Source organism: Lygodium microphyllum, chromosome 8 (genome assembly GCF_053477565.2).
Source record: "Lygodium microphyllum isolate KBCC chromosome 8, Lygodium_microphyllum_v1.1.10, whole genome shotgun sequence".
NCBI classification, from domain to species: Eukaryota; Viridiplantae; Streptophyta; class Polypodiopsida; order Schizaeales; family Lygodiaceae; genus Lygodium; species Lygodium microphyllum.
In genome coordinates this window covers 5,033,350-5,052,010 of record NC_141142.1, presented here as the reverse complement: position 1 = coordinate 5,052,010, position 18,661 = coordinate 5,033,350, and the positions used below count along the sequence as shown (strand labels likewise).

Here is an 18,661-nt window from a genome sequence, read left to right as displayed (position 1 = left end):
CTGTAAGACTCCCTATGATCTCCCATACCTCAGAGCAATCTGCTGTGGGCTTCAGTACTTGGCGGCTGGGTAAAGCCTCCAAGCCGACCACTGCGCGAGACCCAGCCTCAATGATGAAAATCGTGTCCTGCATCCTAGCCTCATACAAAAGGTGGCGGCCCTGGCTGACTGTCTGCTAGCAGAAAGCTCCCTACGAGATACATCCAAGGCTGGGTGCTAGACGGCGGAGAATGCGGCGGGCTCCTCTCCACACGAGCTATGCCACCTCGCAAGACCAAAGATAGTGCTTTGGAGTTTCCAAAAGCTGCTGTGGGCAGCGTTTACACCCTCCATCCTGTTGCATCTAGGCTAGCCAACTCCCAACCGCTAGCCCTCCATGTGCCAAAAGCCGTAGGAAATACGATATCCTCCTCAGCCTCTAGCTATCCCATAGGCAGTACCAGAAAGTTTGACGGAAGGCATTTGTGATGCTGTGCTCCACCCTATCTGCTACGCGAAGGCACCTAGTCCATGTCCTTCTACATTAGTACATGTTTGCCAATCGTGGCTGTGTACTCCAAGAACCTCAGTGGCTTCTTGGCGACCGCAGTGGCCGGCCATAGCCACTCTCCATGGTCCCACTCTACCTCATCAAGTGGCCTGCTCTCCCATATCCAGAGGCGCCACTCTCGAAACTCCTCCCAGAAAACATAAGGGTCTAGATGCCAGGTCTTCCCCTGGAGACCAACCTCACGAATCCTCCTCCAAGGAAGGCCAATGATCTCCTCATCTTGCCGCCCTCTGTCAAGGACCAAATGCCCCCCCATCCTGCACGGTAAAGAAAATCCCGTAGGGGGTGCCGCCCACTCTACTTAACACCTGTAGGGGGATACCTGTTGGTGAGAATCTAGCGGCTCACACCTCCCTAGGCTCCACCAGCTCTCGGATCGGGGGTCAAGCCACTTCTGAGGGATCGCTGCGTTAATCTCCCTTCTCCTCAAATTAGCTCCTCGCTGACAACTTGATGCCTGCTGCAGTACCTCCTAATCCACCATCCTGTATACCTCCCGCTACATCTTGATAGTACGAGCAGGGGCAGCCTCCCATCTAGCCCACTGGATGTGGGGGTGCTCGCCAATCTGTATCCTGTCCCGATCTCTGACCTAGGGGTACTAGACCACGGCTGGTGGTCTCTTATCTTCTCCTGGCATCTTGGGGGGCTCTGAATTAGGGCCTTGTGGAGGCCCTACCACACAGGAAGTAGGCCCCGGAGGAAGGAGGATCTGGGCAGTGTGATTTGGGCCGTCGTGAAGATCCGTCTCAAAGATGACCTCTAATCACCACCAAGCCTCGGTCTGTACTCTTGGAGACCCTCCTGTAGAAGGACCTTCTAGGGCTGCCCTTCTGGTGTGAGCCTGCGGACTACTAGCTTGCCCAAAAGGGCCAGACTCTGGAACTTTGGGTCTATGATCCCAAGCCCTTCCTCAACGGATGATATTCACCCATGCCACCTTGGCCCGAGAATCCCTGGAACCGTTTGAGCCAGCCCAGAGAAAATTCCGCACTAGGCGGCAAAGCTGAACTACACAAGACGAGGAGAAGGACCAACACGAGACAATATTCCAAGCCGTCGCTAGGAGGACTTGGTTGACCAACTAGGGCTCCGCCTGCTAAGGAGAGGCGGACAATACTCTAGTAGGTCAGCTTCCGCCTGATAGAGTTGAGAACTGGAAGAAATTGCTGGGCAGGAGTGATATCGAGTCCCACCTAGAACCCTAGGTATCAGACGGTCTGCCCTCTGCACACCCATCTGAATCCCAAGTGGATGCCCCACTCCGTGCTAGAGTCCGGGTCCGTAAGAAAACCAACCGACTTTCTCTAGTTGATTTTCGCTCCATCTGCAGTGCAAAACACCTCCAGGGTTAGTCTCACTCTCTCCAGCATCAACTCATAATCCTCTACATAAAGGGCGGTATCATCTGTATACTCTGAATCTAATAGCTCCGTCTCCTCCCTCACCAGAAGTCAAAAGGCCACGTAGCCCACTCACATGTGACTAGAGGAAGTAGGATATCGCCTTTGCAAAGAGTAGGAATAGATGCGGGGCAAGAGGACAACCCTATTGGACCGATCTCTCCAACCGAAACTCCTCCCCTCTCCTGCCACCTATGAGAACCTTGCTGCTAGCCGATTTGTAAAGCGTAGAAACCCCACGGATCGATGCTTGGGGGAAGCCCAGCCTCACCATGGTGCCTTGTAAGAAGTCCCAGTCAACCCTATCATAGGCTTTCTCGAAGTCCAGGAGAAGTATAGCTAATCCCTGACCATTGTGCTGGGCCCACTCAGTCGCCTCGAAGAAGGTGAAGACATTGTCTAGGATGCTCCTATCCTGGACAAAACCTGTCTGTGTGTTATGAATGATGTTTGGAAGTACGGGGCGGAGTCGCCTACTGATCATCTTAGCTAGTGCCTTACAGGCCACTGACAATAGGGTGATCAGTCTTCACTAGGATAGCTCCAACCGGTTTCCCCCTTTGGGGAGGAGACTAATTAGACCTACCGATAGACTCCTTGGCATCTGTCCTGAGCTGAAGATCTCGTGAAATGCTGGCAGTAGGGTGTCCTTCACCACCTCCTAGTAGGTAGTGAAGAAGGCCTTAGAAAGGCCATCCTTTCTCGGGCATTTCTACCCATCTTGTGCATGGAAAGTCTCTTCTAATTCCTTCTCTGTGAAGGGGTCTAGGAGGAAGCGTCCATCTCCTCTGCGACGAGGGATAGAATGTGGTCCCAAACCTGTTGTCTATAGCGTTGTCCTTTGGTTGGGATTGCCTCCTGCTGAAAAAGGTGTCTGTAGTAGTCAGTGGTAATCTCCATCACCTTATCTGGGCTAGAGCGAATCCTTCCATATTGATCATGGAGGCTACGAATTTGATCTCTTGAGGTGCGAGGTTGATGCACCTGGAAAACTCCCTGCACATCGTGTCCCCCTTCCGCGCCCAAAAGGCTGCTGAGGTACGGAAGGAAAACTCGGAGTGCCTATCCTTGACATCGGCAAGGGCTGCCCATGCATGCAACTCCTTTGCGTGGAGAGTGGGATCCCTTGGTGCCTCTTGGAGTAGTCTCTGCGTGGTTGCTAGGTCTCACCGGAGTGCTCTCTCCTCCTCCCAACTCTGCTGCTTGGCTTGTAGGGCTGCCTCTTGGCAAATCCTGCTTGACTCGGCTAGGACCTTTGCAACCTCCTCCGCGATCCGGTCCCTCATGTCCCACTCCTTAGTCCAGAGCTGCAAAATCTGCCTCCTCACCTCCTCCCTCTTGTAGATCAAGTCAGGGATCCGGTAGGATCGTGTCTAGGGTGTAAGCTGGAGCATCAAGTGTAAGGAGGACAGACAAAGTGGTGTGAGCCAACTGCCCTACCTGGCCACCATGAGAGCACCCCACTCTCCCACATAGAACCTGTCCAGCCGCTCTAGAAGAGCTCCGCCCAGTTGCGTGTATCCCCAAGAGAAGTCCAACAACCTCTCTCTTTCGTGGAAAGCTGGGTCCCACCAAGCATCACGTTCTTCTACTGCCAGGAGGAAGACCTCCCATGCCTCCTACTCCTCCCCTGCCATACCCTGGTAATCTCTACCTCTGCCTTATTGGTCCTCTAAGGCCTCCAGGTTGTTGAAGTCTCCTCCAACAATCCAGGAGTCCACCTCAGTAGGGGCATAAACATTGAGGACTCCAAGGCATGAGTCCCTAATATCCAATTTGATCCATAGGACCATCCCTGCCACAATCATCCCGTTGTCACGTATACAAGCGGTGAGGCTCGGGCCAATAGAGGTGCATACGCCTCCACTCTTGCTGTGGGCACCGATGGAATACTCCCAGTAGGTGTGCGAACTGCCTAGGAGTACCTTCCCTACTCGATGGGCCTGGGCAGGGGTGAGCTTGTGTTCCTGCAGAAGTAAGATGTCGATCCATTCGGGAAGGGCAGGCTGCAATTCTTGCTGAACAATCAACTTCCTGGAACCACGTACCCCACTGTAGTGGAGGCTATTCACATTCCAAGATGCTAGATGTAGACTCATAGGGAAACCTGTGACTAATCGAACAGGCATCTGTTCAGTGTGGAAGTTGCTGATGAAGAAGAAGAGCTATGGGGCATGCGAATACGCTTTGCCGCAGGTCTGGAAGGTAAACTCCATTCCCCCATGGTGGCCCTCGAGTAGTGGACCATGGGGGTAATAGATGCTCCAAGCGGTACCACTAGGGCATCTATCAGCCAGGCTGAGAGGCGTGACTTTGTACACTGGTAGAAACGGGCAGCCTACGCTAGGGGCCACTCAATCACATCCATCTGTGCTCTCCACTATGGAGGGGCTCGAAAAATAATGCTGAGATGTGGGACCTCGGCTCCAGCCCACCAGTTAATGTCCATCATGCAACTTGGCCATAGTTAGGAAAAGAGTGCCAGTCCTCCTTCATCCACTGGGAGATGTAGCCTGCCACGTGGCCCTTCACCTCCTCCTCTATCTATGTCATTGTCCAGTGTCCTGAATGAGAGGTTTGAAGGAAGAAAGTATAGTTTGGTCCATCTAGTGATGCTAGTAAATGGACCTTGCCACTCCATGACTTGCGGACCACGAAGATCCCCACCTCTAGAGGTAGTGGAAACTCTTCGCGCTCCGGAACTGACCACGGACCACTATGGAAGAACTCTTCTGGTAGCAACTGCGCCTGTCTCGAGAAAGTGTGACTGGCGGCAGGGACAGATGAGCTGGTGGCTGTGTGGGGGGGGGGGGGGGGGGGTTTGGGCTAGGCTGCTGGTGAGGGGAGGATATAGGCATATGAGGCTTGTCACCTCCTGTGGGAAGGGGGGGGGGGATGGGCGGAGGGGTCACCTGTCGGTGGGGGAGATGGTGGGGAGGAGAAAGATCGAGGGATGGTGGGGTGATTGGAGGTATGAAGCGGGTATGGGGGGGGCCGGTGGCCTTGGAAGGGAGAGGTTGTGGGCTAGGGTGTTGGGGGGGGGGGGATCCATGGGGAGGGCCCAGGGTAGGTGTGGGGGCTGTGGGATCTTGGGTGAGGTAGCCTGTGACACCTCCGTGGGTGGTGGATGTGGAGGTCTGTGATCCTGCTGGGTGGGACGAGTTGGGGGGGGGGGGTTTGCAGGGTGCTCTGCCGAGGGTCCATTGCTCGCCCTCCTGCTCTCTACTGCCGTGGCTGTGTTATAGGGGCTGATTGAGGCTCCCCATGCCGTCTCCCTCTCTGTCGTCGTCTCTAGACCCGTGTAAAACCATCAGTGTCCACTTGCGGGGCTTGGCTCCAAAGCGTGTGCAAATTTGCTGGTTGATGCCCAAAGTCATGGCATCGCAGGCACTGCCCTGGCTGCCCAGTCACTATAACTTGCTGCCTGAAGGAGTGTCCACCTACCTCAATATCCAGAAACTTTGGTATGTTCTTTGTATCTTTCACAGCCACCCGTAACTTTGGGACTCCTGTGGCTGTCATTGCATCCATGAAGGAGGCAGGAAGAATTGTGCCGAAGAGCCGTCCAAAGTCCTCCACTAACTGATGATACTCTACCACCAGTAGGGAGCCATGTAGATGACCGCCTTTGTGGAGGCATAAGGTGAGCTATCCACTAGCTCATGGGCTGTGTCCGCCGAGGTGAATCGGACCATGAAGATCCCTTGACCCATGAGAACTACCTCTGCGATTTGCGCGGTGCCAATGTGCAGCGTGGAGTGAAGCCAATCTCGAAGCTAGGCCCTAGATGGGGAGTGCCCTACGACCTGACCAAGATCGCTATTTCTTTCAGCTCCAACTTTGTGGCACGGACGGCTAAGAGCTGTTCCTCAGAGAGGACGATGCGCAAGGTGTTTGATGGGGGGCACTCGCCGAACGCACCGGCATTTGACCAGAGGTTTCCATTGCACGTCCTTGCTAAAAACCTACCAATCACGCTGCTGTGCTACTGAAGGAGGGGAGTGTTGCTGTAGATGGAGGGAGCAACTGGGGGGAGGGGGCGATGGCGAGGAGGGGCAGATGTTTTTTGGCGATGGGGGAGGTGCTAGACTCCACGGATGGCTGGCTCCCGATGAGAACACACGGGTGGGGGGCGTGTCGGACGGGGCTGCAGGGCGAAGTAGGTGGGGGCAGCGTGGGGCGGGGGGGCAGTTACAGGCAGAGGGGAAGGGGGTGATAAGGCGGGGGCTAGCGTTGGGGGGGGGGGGGGGGGCGGGAAGTGCGAGGTGGAGGATTGCTGGCAGGAGGGGGAGGCGCAGCGTGACGGGAGGAGGAGGATTGCCTGGCGCGATGGCAGGGAGGAGGGGGGGAAAGCTGGGTGCGATGGCAGGGCAGCAGCGCAATGGGCAGGAGCTTGGTAGTGCAAGCCCAAGCAAGAACCCTAGGGCGTCGTGCTCTGCATAACACTGTGACACGATTCAATTTTTGAAATAACAAACTTAGTCATTTCAATTGAGCATTCTAGCAATATTCTCTAACATTAGATTGAATAACAAAATCAGAAAGACGGTTTTGATGGGTAGAGTAATTGACAAACTTGTGGTTCATGATTTGAAGACTGCCGATTCAAATCCAGCCCTGCACAAAATTGACGAGGAAATAACTATATCATATTTGGACAGGAAAAATGATGACATGAGTACATAGCTTTTTGGACTTTTCTTTAAGCATTTAGAATGGAAAGCCCAAAGGCTTTAAAATGCTTCTAACATGACTTGTTTTAGGTACAAACATGGAGGGTTTTGGTCCCAAAAGGGGTGTGATGCATGCTAGCACAAATAATTTCTGGGTCAACCTTGGATCTCAAAAGTGATCTCTGCTAGCGCATACTTCTTTTGAGCTCCAAAATGATGTTCCCTAGGAGTAAGTGTAAGGAAGTTGCTTTTTAAAAGTAGTTTTTGGCTTGTGGTATCTTCTGTTTTTGGAAGGAGGATGAACTTTATTTGATTAGAGTTTCTTTTTGTACAACTCACCAGTATGCTTCTCTCATAAAAGCTCGCCAAAAAGATTTCCCCATTTGAGGTGTTCGTGTTGTGATGTGAGAAAGTGAGCTTATACACATAATGACTTGTCTGAAGTGGCTGAATAAACATATTCTTGGAAGATGTCATATTATAAGCATATTTTTGGAATATGTCATACTTTATTTTGATGCCTTTAAAATTGTAAATTCTCTGCAGTATGCGCATGGTTTGTCTACTCTAGGTGGTTTCAGTGGTTATGTCTCTCATCAGGGAGTTGAGGTGACTTTTCTATCACAGCCAATATATTTGTGCTTTGATGAGAATGCCAACTTGGTTGAGCTTTTACATGTTAATTGTTAATCTGGCCTTGCATCTAGCTGCCCGTTTTTGTATTGGACGTTGGTGTTGGAAGTATGGACTTTTTATTTGATTTCAATCTTATTTTAATTCATTTTCATTTTTTATCACAGCCTTTGAGAAAGAGAATTTCAGAAGTCCTATGTAGTGGACTTGCTGTGCAACCACAAGAAATCTTTGTTTCAGATGGGGCAAAAGGCAGTTTTGCATGTTTACAGGTGCGCTGCCGACAATTCATTGCCAAATGATTGTTGATTTTGCTGCTATTTATTATGTGCTGTGATATGTTTAAAGAATTCTTGCTCTATTACTAGGTACATTTTTAAACTTCCATACTTTATAAATATCAGCTCACTCATGTACTTTGCAGAGCCTCTGAATAAGGAAAAAATCTTCTCGGGTGAAACCTCCCCAAATTGTTTTACCTGTGCAAACAGCCTTTGTGTGTGGCCTATCCAGTTCTAGAAAGTTCCTTATGAATTGGTTGATAGGGGCTATGTCTTTGCAGATACTGTTTGGGCCATATGCAACAGTTGCTGTACAGGATCCATCTTACCCAGTAAGTTCCATTCTTCAAATATCTTTATGAGACTTCATGCTTGCACCAGATACGGATAGTTTGTATGATGGTTTTGCTTGCTGTTTCTGATACATTTTCTCGACGTTGTTGCAGCAAGGGAGACTTACGTGTTTTGCCTTTCTGCTTGCTTATTCTTTACTTTCAGCTTTTATCTGTATATTTTTCTCATTGCCATTTTCTTTTCAACCAAAAATCAAAACAGGTGGTTCCCGAATTATGCAAGCTAATTGGGTCTGGTAGTTCATTTCCTGAAGATGAAAGCAAGGTTGCTACATGAGAGGTCTCCCTGAAAATGATTTCTTTCCAGACTTGACATCTACAAAGCGCACAGATGTGATCTATTTCTGCTCTCCCAATAATCCTACGGGAGTTGCAGCAACAAGAGAACAGCTGCAATAGCTGGTTGATTTTGCAAGAAGGAATGGATCTGTAATAATTTATGATGCTTTTTATTCTTGCTTTATGACGGACGATTGCCCAAAATCTATATATGAGATTCCTGGAGCAAGAGAGGTATGGCTAGCTGCAAGTGTAAAGACTGCATTATTACACCTTCATTTGAGAGTCTTTAAGTGGGTATCTGACTTTTGGAATCTTGTTCAGGTGGCCATAGATGTTGGATCTTTCTCCGAATTTGCAGGGTTCACGGGAGTGCGTCTAGGATGGTCTGTTATTCCAGAATCACTATTATTTTCAGACAGATGACCGGTCGTTAAAGATTTCCATAAAGTTGCTATGCTGACATTTGCAGCAGGTCCTTCAAATGTTGCGCAAGCTGGGGGTCTTGCCTGTTTGACCCCTGAAGGTCTGCAGGTGAGAGTTGCAAAGGAACCTAGGTTTTAGTCAAACCGAACTGCCTTTAAATTTTTCCTATCTGCTTAGTTGAGAGAGAGAAAATTTACCTCCTTATTTGCAGGAACAAGAAGATTGCTTGTGGCTTTGAAAGTCATAGAGTGGTATTGGATCAGTTACACTAGAAGTATTTCATTCTTCCATTGCACTTTGACTTCATGTGAAGCTCCTGCCGTCACGTGCGCTGCGCTCCGCCCCTGCCATCATACCTGCTCTCCCCCTAGCCGACTGCCCTGTGGCTGCCCCCAACTCTCTCCCCCCATGACACTGCGTTCTCCACCCTCCCCCCCCGCCTTCTACTTCACCACTGCCATGGCTACTCCCCCCCTCGCCTTCTGCTCTGTCCCCCCAGTGCTACCTCCGCCTACTTCGCCACTGCCCCGCCTACTCTCCCCCCCCCCCTTGCGTACTGGCCACATATGCCCCCCTCGCCTTCTCTTCCGCCTACTCCCCCCCGCCTTTTGCTCCGTCCCCCCAGCGCTACCTCCGCCTCACCCACCCCCGCCTACTTCCCCCCCTCGCTAGCTCTCTCCCGCCTCATCCCCCCCCCCTCGGGCCTTGTCCACCTGCCTGCTGCCCTGCAAGATTGGTAGGTCCTTAGCAGGAATGCGCAATGGAAACCTTTGGTTAGACGCCGGTACATTCTGCGGGTGCCCTCAATCAAACACCTTGCGCATCGTCCTCTCTGAGGAATAGCTCTTAGCCGTCCACGCCACAGAGCTGGAGCTGAAAGAAACAACGGTCTTTGGTCAGATCGTAGGACACTCCCCATCTAGGGCCTGCTTCGCGATTGGCTTCACTCCACGCTGCGCATTGGCACAGCACAGCTCGCGGAGGCGGTTCTCATGGGTCAAGGTATCCTCATGGTACGACTCACCTTGGCAAACGTAGCCCGTGAGCTAGTGGATAGCTCAACAGATGCTTCCACGAAGGGGGTCATCTACATGGTTCTTCACAGTGGAGGCATTCGCGCTCCACAACAGGTTCCTTACACATCCGGTCACCCTACTCTTCCCCAGACCGGATTGTAGAGTATTGCCAGTTAGTGGAAGACTTTGGATGGCTCTTTGGCACTATTTTTTCCGCCTCATTCACGGATGCAGTGATAGCCGCAGGAGTCCCAAAGGTATGGGTGGTAATGAAAGAGACAAAGAATATACCACAGTTTTTGGAGATAGAGGCAGCAAACACTCTTTCAGGCAACATGTTATTGTGACTGGGTAGTGAGGGCAGTGCCTGCGTTGCCATGACTTTGGGCATCAGCCAGCAAATTTGCACACGCTTTGGAGCCAAGCCCGTAGGTGGACACTGACGGCTTCACCGATAGGCCCGTAGGTGGACACTGACGGCTTTACACGGGTCCTGAGACGACAGAGAGGGAGACGTCAAGGGGGGCTACAGTTAGCGCCTCAAACACAGCCACGGCAGCAGTAGGGAGTAGGAGGGCAAGCGTTGCCCCCCAGTAGTGCCCCCCCCCCTCCCCCCACCTCATCCCACCCGGCAGGACCACAAGCCTCCACATTCACCTCCTCCCATGGAGGCGTCATAGGCCACCTCATCCGAGGGTCCACATCCCCCACACCCACCCCCCACCCTCCTCCCCACATTTCCCACCCCGAACCTAGTCCACAGCCCCCTCCCTCCCCCCGAAGAGCCACCGGGTCCCGCCCCCCCCCCCCCCCCCCCCCCCCCCCAACACACACACACACACACACACACCTGCCTTGTGCTTATGACCACCCCACCATCTCCCTTGCCGATCAGTCCCCCTGACCCCTACCCAGTATAGGTGAACCCCCTACCCATCCCCCCTCCCTCCCCCCCCCCCCCCACACACACACACACACTAGCTCATTTGTCCATGCCGCCCGTCACACTTCCCTAGATAGGCGCAGCTGCTACCGCAGGAGTTTTTCACAATGGTCCATGGTCCTACCTGAGAGTTGCAGAGGGCGGAGAGTTCCCACTACCCCTGGAGATGGGAATCTTCGTGGTACGCAAGTCAAGGAGTGGCAAGGTCTATCTACTAGCACCACGGACGGACCAAACTATGCTTTCTTCTTTTAGACCTCTCATACAGGAGACTAGACAATGATGCAGATAGAGGAGGAGGTGATGAGTCAGGTGGTAGACCACATCTCCCAATGGATGGGAGAAGGAGGACTAACACTTTTTTCCATGCAGTGGCTAGGTTGCATGATGGACATTAACTAGTGGGCTGGGGCCGATGTCCCACATCTGAGCGTTATCTTTCGAGCTCCTCCGCACTGGAGATCCCCGACGGATGTGATCGAGTGGCCCCTGGCACAGATGGCTCATTTTTACCAGTGTACAGAGTCGTGTCTCTTAGTGTGGCTGATAGATGCCCTGGTGGTACCACCAGGTGCATCTATCACCCCCATGGTCCGCAACCCAAGGGCCACCATGGGGGAATGGAGTTCACTGTCTAGGCCTGCAACAAAGCGTATCTGTATACCCTATAGTTCTTCTTCTTCATCAGCAACTTCCACACCGAACAAATGCCTGTTCGGTTAGTCACAGGCTTCCCTATGTGTTTACATCTTGCATCCCAAAATGTAAACAGCCTCTACTACAATGGGGTACGTGGTTCCAAGAAGTTGATTGTTTGGCAGGAGCTGCAGCCTTTGCCAAATGGATTGGCATCTTACTTTTGCAAGAGCACAACCCGCCCAGACCCATTGGGTAGGGAAGGTACTCCCAGACAGTTCACACACTTAGTGGGAGCATGCCATTGGTGCCCATGGCAGAAGTGGAGGTGTATGCACCTCTATTGGCCTGAGCCTCACTGCCTGTGTATGGGACCATGGGACGATTGTGGCACAGAGGGCTCTATGGATCAGATTGGATATTGGGGACTTCTGCCTTGACGTCCTCAATGTCTATGCCCCTACTAAGGTTAGGGCATGTAGAAGGTTCTGGGTGGAGATCGGAGCAGGATTCCCAAAGGTGGACTCCTTGATTGTTGGAGGAGACTTCAACAACCTAGAGACCTTAGAGGACTAGCAGCGCAGAGGCAAAAATTACCAAGGCATGGCTTGGGAGGAATAGGAGGCATGGGAGGTCTTCCTACTAGCAGTAGGAGCATGCAATGCTTGGAGAGACCTAGCTTTCCACAGGAGGGAGAGGTCGCTGGACTTCTCTTGGGGATATAGGTGGCTAGGCGGCATTTTACCGGAGCGGCTGGACAGGTTTTAAGTGGGAGAGTAGGGATGCTCTCATGGAGGCCAGGTAGGGCATTTGACTGGCACCACTTTGTCTGATCGTTGCCCGGTTCTCGTGACACTTGATTCCCCAGCCTTTGCCCTAGACACATGATCCTGACGGATTCTTGACTCGATCTATAGGAGGGAGGAGGTGAAGAGACAGATTGAGCAGCTCTGGACTATGGAGTGGGGCAAGAGGGAGTCTATGTAGTAGAGCTGGGAGGAGGAGAGAGCACTTGGGCGGGACCTAGCAGCCATGCAAAGACTACTACAGGAGGCCGGTTCTCGTGACACTTGATTCCCCAGCCTTTGCCCTAGACACATGATCCTGACGGATTCTTGACTCGATCTATAGGAGGGAGGAGGTGAAGAGACAGATTGAGCAGCTCTGGACTATGGAGTGGGGCAAGAGGGAGTCTATGTAGTAGAGCTGGGAGGAGGAGAGAGCACTCGGGCGGGACCTAGCAGCCATGCAAAGACTACTACAGGAGGCACCAGGGGACCCCATCCTCCACACACAGGAGGTGCGCGTACGAGCAACCCTTGCCCTCCTAGAGGATAGGCGCTGGGAGTTTTTGTTCTGCACCTCAGCAGCCTTTTGGGCGCGGAAGGGGGGCACGATGTTCAGGGAGTTTTTCCAGGTGCATCAGCCCGGTATCTCAGGAGAGTAGATACGTAGCCTTCAGGAGCCCAAATGACGTGATGGAGATTGCCACTAATTACTATAGACACCTTTTTCAATAGGAGATAACCTCAGCCAGAGGACAACAATGTAGATAGCAGGTCTGGGATCACATCCTGTCCCTCATCACAAAGGAGATGGGACGCTCCCTCCTAGACCCCTTCATAGAGAAGGAACTAGAGGAGGCTTTCCATGCACAGGATGGGCAGAAATGCACGGGAGAGGATGGCCTTTCTAGGGCCTTCTTCACTACCTGCTGGGAGGTGGTGAAGGACCCCATATTGCTGGCCTTCCAAGAGATTTTCAGCTCAGGAAGGATGCTAGGGAGTCTGTTGGCAGATCTTATCGGTCTCCTCCCCAAAGGGGGTGACCGGTTGAAGTTATCCCAATGGAGACCAATCACCCTGCTGTCAGTGACCTACAAGGCAGTGGCCATGATGATTGGTAGGCGACTCTACCCTGTACTTCCAGACATCATTCATGACACACAGGTAGGCTTTGTCGAAGATGGGAGCATCCTAGACAATGTCTTCACTTTATTTGAGGCGATAGAGTGGCCCCAGCACAGTGGTTAGGGATTGGCGGTACTACTCCTGGACTTCAAGAAAGCATATGATAGGGTGGACTGGGACTTCTTAGAGGGCATCATGGTGAGCTTGGGCTTCCCCTAGGCATGGATCCGCGAGGTCTCCACACTCTATAGATCGGCTACTAGCAGGGTTCTCATACTTGTGGCTAGCAGGGGGAGGAGTTTCGGCAGGAGAGATCGGTCCGGCAGGGCTGCCCTCTGGCCCCGTATCTGTTCCTACTCTTTGCAGAGGCGATGTCTCACTTTCTCAGGTCACGGGTGAGCGGGTTACGTGGCCTCCGACTTTCGGTGAGAGGAGACGGAGTTGTTAGACTTAGAGTATGCAGATGATACAACACTCCACATAGAGTTTGATGAGCTAATGCTGGAGAGAGTAAGACTAGCTCTCAAGGTGTTTTGCACTGCAGCGGGAGTGAAAATCAACTGGCGAAAGTCAGTTGGTTTCCTTACAGATCCGGACTCTAGCACGGAGTGGGGCATCCACTTTTGGGATTCAGATGGGTGTGCAGAGGGCAGACTGTCCATTACCTAGGGTTCCAGGTTAGACTCTGTCAAAAGATAATGTACCAGCGAGACAATAGGGTTGGCGGGGAGGAACACGAAGTGAACTCGGCAAACATGGAGAAGAGAAGAGAAGAGAAGAGAGAAGAAACTCTAATGAATGGAATCATGGAGTGAATGTGAGACAAGGGACCAAGGGTGCCATAGCACAAGGATGATTATAAAAACAGCCATGAACCATGAACCGCGATGTCCTCCTGAAGGGGTGTGAGGGTAGTAGAGAGGGTGGAGAGAAGAGGTGACGGATTGAATGAATCAGCTGTGGTGAATGAATGAGAGAGTGGCCTATAAATAGGCATAGTCAGTCTAGGATGGTGCCCCTTTTTGGAGCTGCAAACCCTAAACGCAAAACATAGAAACACAAAAAATGCAAACTGCAGGTGAAGGGTGAAGGGTTTCTCAATACCCCCTCTCAGGCCCAAAAAGGGGAACAAGAGAAGAGTGAGGTGGAGATGCAATGCTACATGCTAAAGAATGCTCATGCAGCAGGTGCCACTTGGACAGTGTCCCTTGTGGGAAAATTGTTCACTTGCCCAAGCGTCCTAGTACAAAGATGATGAAAACATGTAATGCATAGGAGGAATGCCAGACTTTGTGTGGTGCTGAGAACCATAAGAATATGCCCGTACTCGATCTCGGGAGGTGGCTCCATGCTGACCAAGTGACCAAGGCAAGAAGAAGAAGAGGAAGAAGATGTAGAGGATCCCTAAGAGCCAAGATTTCCACCGGAAAGGGAACTTGCAATAAAGAACAGTAGACAGAGTGAACTGGAGAAACCGAAACTCAACCTCGATAGAGAAGCCACTAGCTCCGTGCATCCGTTCTGGAAGGAATATGAAGGCCTCGTCACCAAGTCGTAGTTGAACCTCCGAGGTCCTGATCTAGGTGGTACCTGAAGATCTTGGGTATCAGTAGAAGAGATGACTGGTCGAAGACAGCCACTGAAAAACTTCATGTGGAGTAGGTTTCCCCTCTGAAGTGGGAGGTGGAGGGGGCCCCGCTGAAGTCGAAGAAGTAGATGCCCCCTCTGAGGGCAAAGAAATAACATCCCCCTCTGAATCCCCCTCTAAAGTAGATAGGGAATCCAAAAACTCATGGATCACAGACTCCGAAATGTCTGATGATGAAGGAAATGCAGCTGGTTGTGTTGAAGAAGGTATCTGGGGTGCCGAAGAGCTCCTAGAGGTAGCCTCTCGAACCTGAGTAGTCGAGGGTGGAGCTTAGAATGAGCAAGAGGTGGGCAACAGTCGTTGTTTCTCAGTGGAGCGGACTGGGTAGCCGAAGAAGAGAAAGGAGTCGAGCAGCCACTGTCTCTCGAAGGAGCAGACTGACAAGGAGACGGTATCAAACAATCACTGTCTCTCAATGGAGTGAACTGCAGAACCGCGGGCCGTGGTAGCCACTATACCCGAAAATAGGTGGGAGAAGACTACCGCTGGCATTGCGACGATCTCCAGGAGGTCGTAGCACCAATCGATCCTTCATGTGCTGGAAAGGACTTAGTGCACATCGGATGCGTTTTATTGCCTTGAGCATAGTACTCTGATAGCCGATGTAGAACGATCCCTATGGCCTAGAAAGGAGAGGGGGCACAAGGAGTGCCTGGTGGAAGACACATATACTCCGGGGGGGTGGGGAGCAAAGGTCGAAGTCGGCAAGCATTGGTGGTGTGTCCGGTGATGCCATAGTAGGAGCACCCAGTAGTCTGGTCATCTATTGGTAAAGAAGCCATGGATACCAGTGTGCCTTGCTCAAGAAGGAAGAGGTCAGCCACCACGAACCACGAACCGCAATGTCTGCCTCAACGGGTGGGAGGGTAGTGGAAGGGCTGGAAGTGAGCTGCTAGTGGGAGGAGGATGTGACCAGCAATAAGAGACTGCAACCAGTAGGAAAACGTAGGTGAGGAGAGAGAAAGACTAAAAACGTAGGCAATAGGAGAGAGAAAGACTAAAAGCGCAGGCAACAAGTGAGAAAAAAGACTAAAAACGCAGGCAAGACAGCCTGCAGGAGAGGAAAAGACTAAAAACGCAGGCAGGACAGCCTGCAGGAGAGAGAAAAACTAAAAACGTAGGCAGTAGGACAGTGATGACGTGGCAGGCTGTACGGCAACATGTCTGTACAATAGCAGCAGTCGCCTGGCTGGAATCAGCTCCAAACTACGTGGAGAGGGCTGGAAATCAAGCGCCAACTGATGGAGACAACAATGGACAGCATGGGCTGAGATGTCCTCCGCGAATGGGGTGTGGGCAGCAAGCTGAAACACCTGAAATCTGCAAAAATGAGAATTTGATGCAGCGGAAGAAGAAGAGAGGTGGATGCCGAACCCGCCACCGGTCTTTGCCTTCACTGGAGTGGAGGATCTTTGCCGCTATTTGAGCAGATCCAACTTTGATACCATGTCAAAAGATGATGTACTATCGAGACAGTAGGGTTGGCGGGGAAGAACACGGAGTGAACTCGGCAAACATGGAGAAGAGAAGAGAAGAGAGAAGAAACTCTGATGAATGGAATGATGAAGTTCCGAATCATGGAGTGAATGTGAGACAAGGGACCAAGGGTGCCGTAGCACAAGGATGATGATGAAAATAGCCACGAACCACGAACTGCAATGTCCTCCTGAAGGGGTGTGAGGGTAGTGGAGAGGTTGGAAAGAAGAGATGATGGATTGAATGAATCAGCCGTGGTGAATGAATGAGAGTGGCCAATAAATAGGCATAGTCAGTCTAGGATGGCGCTCCTTTTTGGGGCTGTAAACCTTAAACGCAAACCCTAAACGCAAAACGCAGAAATGCAAAAAACGCAAATTGTAGGTGAAGGGTAAAGGGTTTCTCAACAGACTCGACGTCACTCCTATCCAACAGTTTCTTCCAGTCCTCGACTCTACTCGGCGGAAGCTGACCTACTGGAGTATCGCTCGCCTTTCCCTAGTGGATCGAGCCATGGTGGTTAACCAGGTCCTCCTAGTGATGGCTTGGTACATCACCTTATGTTGGTGCTTTCCTCGTCCTGTGTAGTTCAGCTTCGCCACCTAGTTCGTAATTTTCTCTGGACTGGGTTAGACAGTTCCACAGACTCTCAGGCCAAGGTGGCGTGGGCGACCATCATCTAGCATTGGTTAGAGGGAGGGCTTGGGATCATAGATCCAGAGTATCAGAGTCTGGTAGACTGAGGCTTGGCGGTGATTGGAGGCTGTCCTTGAGATGGATCTTCACGAAGGCCCACCAAATCACGCCCCCCAGATCCTCTTTCCTCTGCAACCTACTTCATGTGTGGCAGGGCCTCCGTAAGGCCCTAATTTAGAGCCCCCTAGGTTGCCAGGAGGAGATAGACTGTCAGCCGGTGGTTTGGAATCCCCAGGTTAGAGATCGGGATGGGGTACAAATTTGCGAGTGCCCCCATATTCAGTGGGCTGGTTGGGAGGCCGGCCTTGCTCGTACCATCAGAACATGGTGGGAGGTGTACAGGATGGTGGACTAGGAGGTGCTATAGTAGGCATCAGGTTGTTAGAGAGGAGTTGAGTTGAGGAGGAGGGAGATTGACGCAGCGATACCTTAGGAGTGGCTTGACCCCCCGATAGGAGAGCCGGTAGAGCCTAGTGAGGTATGGGCTGCTAGATTTTCACCAATAGGTATCCCCCTACAGGTGGCAGGTAGAGTGGGTGGTGCCCCACATGGGACCTTCTTCACTGTATAGGAGGGGGGCGTCTAGTCCTTGATAGAGGGCAGCAAGATGAGGGGATAGTTGTCCTTCTGTGGAGGAGGATTCGGGTGGTTGGCCTTCAGGGGAAGACATGGTGTGTGGACCCTTATATGTTCTGGGAGGAGTTTCGAGAGTGGCATCTCTAGGTATGGGAGAGTAGGCCACTTGATGAGCTGGAGTGGGACCTTGGAGAGTGGCTATAGCCGGCCATTGCGGTCGCCAATAAGTCACTGAGGTTCCTGGGGTACACTACCAAGATTGGCAGACATGTACTCGGAGGACATGCACTGGGCACCTTCACGTAGCAGTTACTAGGCGGAGCACAGCATCACGGATGCTTTCTGGCAGACTTTCTGGCACTACCTATGGGATAGCTCAAGGCCGAGGAGGGTATCGTATTTCTTATGGTTGTTGGCACATGGAGGCCTGGCGATGGGGAGTTGGTTAGCCCAAATGTAGAAGGATGGAGGTTGTAAATGCTGCACACAGCAGGTTCTAGAATCCCCAAAGCACTATCTTTGGTCGTGTGAGGTGGCACAACTCGTGTGGAGAGGAGCTTGCCACATTCTCCGCCGTCTAGCACTCTGCCTCGGATGTATCTCATGGGGAGCTTTTTGTTGGCAGGCAGTTAGCCAGGGCCGTCACCTTTTGTATGAGGCTGAGATGTAGGACACGATTTTCATCATTGAGGTTGGGTCGTGCGTAGTGGTCGGCTTGGAGGCTCTACCCATCCGCCAAGTAGTAGACCGCTCTAAGGTATGGGAGATAGTAGGGAGTCTTACTGGATGGCACATTTGGAAGGCACGGTGTCAGGAGGTTTTTGGCGGGGAGAGACTTTCAATACAGGCGGCCTTGGCATAGTTTTGGACCTCCATCATCCACTCCCTCCGCGGCTGATGGGACCAGGTGCAGGGCGAGTCTCGAGCTCGTCAGGAGCTCTGTTTTCACTTCTTGCGCACTTGGGGTGGCCAGGACCTATTCTTCATGATGCAGGCAGGCAGCCCCAGACGGCAATACACCCCCCCCTTGGCTTCTTGCCCCCATCCGCCCTAGACCGCCTTGAGAGGCTTGTACACATGATGCAATAATGACCTTGCATTAGCTCCAGCTAGTCTATCGAGCATGAGCATTCCGTTTGGGCAGTGGCCTCACATTCAGTTT

At 52.0% G+C, this 18,661-nt stretch overlaps 1 long non-coding RNA gene across 3 annotated transcripts in view; it reads left to right on the top strand.

The window, feature by feature from the left end:
• Positions 1-18,661, top strand: part of LOC148031922 (uncharacterized) — a 54,423-nt gene that overhangs the window by 24,993 nt on the left and 10,769 nt on the right. Inside the window, exons 4-9 of one of the 3 annotated variants that reach the window (XR_015691728.1) lie at positions 6,717-6,855; positions 7,173-7,235; positions 7,427-7,531; positions 7,822-7,872; positions 8,096-8,406; positions 8,497-8,706. This is a non-coding gene — a long non-coding RNA (uncharacterized LOC148031922). Of the gene's footprint in view, positions 1-6,716; positions 6,856-7,172; positions 7,236-7,426; positions 7,532-7,821; positions 7,873-8,095; positions 8,407-8,496; positions 8,849-18,661 lie in introns of those variants that run through there. The other 2 variants (XR_015691730.1, XR_015691729.1) reach the window with 2 other exon arrangements.